Below are 5,535 nucleotides of genomic sequence, written 5' to 3'. Positions count from 1 at the left end.
TAGATAGAACAGAAAGTGGGGGAAATAAGTCTGGAATGCCAGTGTTATATAAGAGCAGTAACTGTGCTGGTGTCATGTGATGTGTGTCTGTAACGTTAGGAGAGTCTGCAGTCTGCGGTCCTCAGCCTCGGGTTCTCATGATCCGGATCAGCGCCTCCCTCGCGCTCTCATGACCGACGTGCTGGAAGGCCCGGCTGGAAGGCCCGGCCGAGGCACGCGGAGCTCAGTGAATCCCTCAGACGCTTCCTTCACGTTTCAATAAAGCTTTCCTGCTTCAAAGCAGCACGAGGCGAGATCTTTACGTAACACTACATCAGTGTTATATCAGCCAAACGGGCCGTTTAGACCAGAACGGTTTCTGCATCAAATAGCAAACTTCTGTTGCGTTTTGGACATGGGATGAACACTTTGAAAATCTTTTTTTGTTATATATACTGTATATATATTTGAGACTTTTTATGCTGGCTGGATATGGTAACTGGTAAGACTACCGCTCTGAATACATGATGTACAACAGCTGTACTACTGCTCTGATTATATTACGGTATATTGGAGTGTCCCAGTAATTGAATCACATGTACAGTACTCACAGAATCAGTAATAATTCAATAAGTTTACACTCTGAAGTCCAGTCTGTCTCTGATCTTGTCTCGTAACCCGACTGTCTGTGACATTTCACAATCACATTATCGACATTGCTGGATATGTGTTGGCTCTGAAAGTTGGAGCTATGTTTGGAGTCTCCTTGGATGTAGGACACTTTACATCAGCCAATCAGTCTTCCCCTTTCACACATACTGTGTTCATCCTTTGTCAGGTTGATGCCGGTGTTATGCCGAGTTTTGCACCCCCGCCACCAAATGCATCCCCCACCTCCCGGGGGCATATTGTAATCATTTATATGGCAATGTAACTGTTTAAAAATGATATAATCTTCTGGTAGATGTGACCTCCAGGCCAGGGGTCTCTCTCCTGGCTCATGGAGGGGGATGCAACTCTCGGCAGTTTGTACCTGTTGAGATTTGCATCCCTGTTTTTAAGTTAAAACAGCCCCAAAATGTGGTGGGAATGGGGATGCAATTTTCGGTGGGGATGCAGAACTCGGCATAACACCGGGTATAGGTGAGCACGGGCACTGCTTGGGACAGATCCAGGGGCATCGGGTTTGGAGGAAGAAATATTCAAAGAACCTGGCGAAGACGGCAGATGCTCTTTTATCCCGAACTTCAAAGGGTGTGCAGCATCAAGAAGCCTGCACCCGTGCTGCCGTGCACCTCATCCTTTCATCTGTGATCTGCTCTCACCTCCACTTCCTTCCCTGGGTCAATTAGGTACTATATTAATTAATTACGGTATATAAGGAAGGAAGGATTAATTATATAAGGAAGGAAAGAAGGAAGGAAGGAGTTTGTGTTTATCTGATCGATTTGAATATTGAAATATGTCAAAGTCGCAGAAGGGGACTGAGTGTGTCATTGGTTTCCAGCAGTGGGCAAGCTCTGAGGGTTTTTCCACGAGGACGCGGAAGTAACCGTGAAAGCTGTAATTCCTCGAATGGCCACTTGAGGCAGGACTCAGAAGTCCCGTCGTTCCCGTCCACCCCCATGTTAAAATGTCCCACTTTGTAACAGCGATGAAGCATCTTTACAGCCTCGACCGAAACACGGTTTTGGTCTATAGAGCTAATTTCATCTTTTCATAACAACTGTAGGGGGGGGGGGTCATATCTTATATAGCTCGCCCTTTTGGAGTAAAATAGACTGTATAAAAGGGGGTGATTGACAGGTCGCCTGTCCAGTGACCGTGCAGACAGACAGACAGACAGCCAGACAGACAGACAGACAACACTTTGTGGCAAAACGTGAGTCCAAAAAATAGTGGATGGGTTTGTCCATATTATTGAGGTCAGTGGTTTCCAGCTGGATTTATTGAGCTTGGCTGTATGGTCGCAAATGTTGTGTGATTTTAATTCAGACACATTACTCCCCTCACAGGGCAAGATGGAGATGGCCGTCATCAGAACAAACTGTCTGGGCAAACTGTCTGGGCAGTGTGGAGTCATTCATTCAGCTCCACAGCTCAGGGCTGCAGAGAAAGTGAGATTCACTAAGGGCATGTGTAAGAGGATTAGACCTGTGCCCTGCTTTTGGCGTCCTTTAGTTTCAGTCATAAAACCGCTATAAAATAATAAAAGGGCTACACAAAAGTGAAATACATAATTTACACCTTGCATACTACACAATGCAAAACATCTCCATCTCAACGATCTTAACAAAATCAATTCATATATTACTGAGTGTTTTTGATCAGTGGAATGAGACAAAAAAGCGAGACGAGCTGGTGGGGCCGCGCTGATACCAGCGGTGGAAATGGGCCATAAGGTTCTGGATTAAGCAGCACTGTCGAGTTGCAGCAAAATAGACAGTTTGTGTTGTACTCTGAAAGTTTTTTTTTGAATCAAATTGTACATTATCAGCTTTATTTTAGCATGCAAAAGTAGCGCGAGACCCCTTCCTGGCTGTTCATTGGCTAATGTGTCTCGCATTTTGGTCCTCCGCTGACGCCACTCTCTCTCTAGAGACACTACGTGGAACCAAACAGAATGTGAAACATGATCAGGGTGGTTTTACCAGGCGACCTCATTGGTAGAATTCTCTTGTATTAAGAAAAATACGCGTGACTAATGACCTTCTTAGGATGGACATTGTTTGTGGTGTTGTCGTCGTGTCCTCGTGCACGCAGCCGTGACGTGTGTTTTTATTCCTCCGGTGAAATGCCAGTATCAGCCCTTTCTCCTCCGCGCCTCGCTTTGTGTCCCCCGGCATCAAAGCCAGCTGGGCGAGGCAGAGGACCAAGTCGGTTTTGTTGGCTGTTACGTCAAACCAGTGACACGAGGCTATTCTTAACAGTGACATTATCAGTGTAATTGAGAAGGCGGAGGAATGCACGGTTAAATCTTTAATCCCAGCATGGTATTTCTATCCCATGTTGTGACGTCAAAGAGAAAAAAATGTCTGCTTTGTGATCGAACCGGACTTTCATGATTCTGATCATAGCACTGTATTATATCATTTGCACAAAACTATATGAATATGTCAGAACCAGGTAGTAGTAGACACACATTCTATAAGCCACAAACCAGCACATCATCTTGGCCTTAAAGCATTGACACTTTCGCTGTGTAAGGAGGAAGGAAAGTCGCCAAAAGTCAACAAATCGCCATTGATATCCTCACGCAGATGCGTCAATATTGTTTCATTCAAAACACTGTCAGACGCACTTCCACCTGTGTCTATAAAACAAGACAAGGGGGCAAGCTGTTCTCCCCCCGGGAAGGCACGGAGTGGAAAATTCCTCCTTCAGCGGCCAAACACACAGCGTGGGGCCCAGAAGACGCCAAACACACAGCGTGGGGCCCAGAAGACGCCTGCACAAACTCAGCATTGTTCAGAAGAATAACGGCCCTATCTGTGGAATCCCTGGGCCATGGGGAAACAGAGGGGGTTTGCAAAATCTGCCGTCGACATAAAACCACTCTGGCATTCCACCCAGAGAGATGGAGAGGAGGATCCAGAAGATTCATTCCACCCAGAGAGATGGAGAGGAGGGTCCAGAAGATTCTTCCTCTCTACTGAAAGTCAATGAGACACAGGACATGTGCTCATGGGCAATGTCCCATAAAAAAAAGGTGCTGTTGCGTACAATGCAGAGATGCTCACAAGTCATTGTTTGCAAGTCCAAGTCAAATCTCAAGTCCGAGTGAAATGTTATGTGGTCTCTCCTGTTTCTAAATATATCTGAACCGTTTGGTCACTCTGAACAAGTACAACTATTTTTATAAGCATTTTACCAAATGTCTATGGGAAAATAAATGGCGGATGGAAATCTCTGGTACAGTGCTGCTGAAGCAGGAAGTGACGTTCACTTTGCCTCTCTATTGTAAACTGATTTCAGGGCTTTGTGCTTTGCTCAGGCATCACAAGTGTAACGATCAGTCGTACATCAGTAGTGACTGGTCAGAGAAGATGTCAGATAAAGCAGGCGTAACACTTAGCAGGCGTAACACTTAGCAGGCACTTAGCGCCCAGTCGTGTCATTTGTGCCAAGACATTGTACAGTACAACCATGATTCAATTACACCGTTGGAACTGTTACATAAGAGGGAATCTGAGCGGCAGCAGAGGAGACTGTGGTAAGGTGCCAAGCGCTCCCTCAGGACCTAACTGGTGTTCACTTGGGATGAATTGAAGCCAAATTGTCAGAGAAGATTTAAACAAATACTTGCTTTTGGGCATCCGGGGTAATGTAGCGGTAGATTCCCTGCCTACCAACACGAGGGTCGCAGGTTCGCGCCTCCGTGTTACCTCCGGCTTGGTCGGGCGTCCATATACAGGCACGTACGATTGGCTGGTGTCTGCCGGTGGGAAGCCGGATTAGGGGGTATGTGTCCTGGTCGCTGCACTAGCGCCTCCTCTGGTCGGTCGGGGCGCCCGTTCGGGCGGAAGGGAACTGGTGGGAAATGCTCTTGTTATGACATCACTTATGACATCACAATGCTCTTATGACATCACTGATGATGTCACAATGCCTATGACATCATCAGTGGGACAAAAATTGAAACAGAGAACAGACAGACATGAGATTGCCCACTTGACACTTGCTCCCTTTTATATCAAAATAAAAGAAGATATTCCATCTGGCTCATCGTTATTATGTCAAGTCTGCGGAAAAAACATGTTTTAAATCAACTCAAAATCCAGCATTATGCATTGATGAGTCTAATGGCCTTAATCTGTTAAAACCTCCATTAAAAAAGCGATTAAGAGAAGAAGAGTGACGGAGCGGAGATGACCGAAGCCAGGGCGCATTTCCAACAATTTTATACATCACATAACCATATACATTACACACACACACCACCACCATGACAAATCCATACAATCCATCCTGAGTGGCTCCGCTTTGCATTCAGGTCAGTTCTTCCTGAGGTTCTCTTCTTGGCATTCCTGACTCTTTTGTCCTGTGTTACATCATCACATATGCTTGACCTTCACATCATCATCTTCACGCTGACAAGCCAGATCGCCCTGCCTCAAACTGGGCTAATTATATATGATGTGCCTCACCCCACCACACTATTCTCATCTCATCTCCAATTAAAGCCTGCCAGCCGGCACTCAGCTCGATTGCTTTCCGACATAAATCGCATTATTATGTTATATACCGTACTGTATGAAGAGATAGAATACATCAGTAATTACAATTGTTTCCATTTAGCTTCCTCGCTTGCTTGCTGTTGTGGGATCAGATCTGTGAGATTTCTGTTACAGGACGGTCTCTCTCTACCCTGAAAACATTTAAAAAAAGATCTCTCCTGATCAGCTGTGCCTGCTATGTTCTCTGCAAAGCTGCAGTAGCATTAGCCCAGATAGCGGACAGTGTAAGTTGGTGGGTGGAAAAAGCGATAAAGTTATGCAACCAGCGTCACTGAATAGGGCCGCATCGGCAGCGGCCTGATCCCAGAGAATGAGAAGA

The sequence above is a fragment of the Poromitra crassiceps genome (genome assembly GCF_964638095.1).
Source record: "Poromitra crassiceps genome assembly, chromosome: 11".
NCBI lineage: Eukaryota > Metazoa > Chordata > Actinopteri > Beryciformes > Melamphaidae > Poromitra > Poromitra crassiceps.
The sequence above is the reverse complement of the archived record's forward strand: the minus strand, read 5'-3'. Positions refer to the sequence as shown.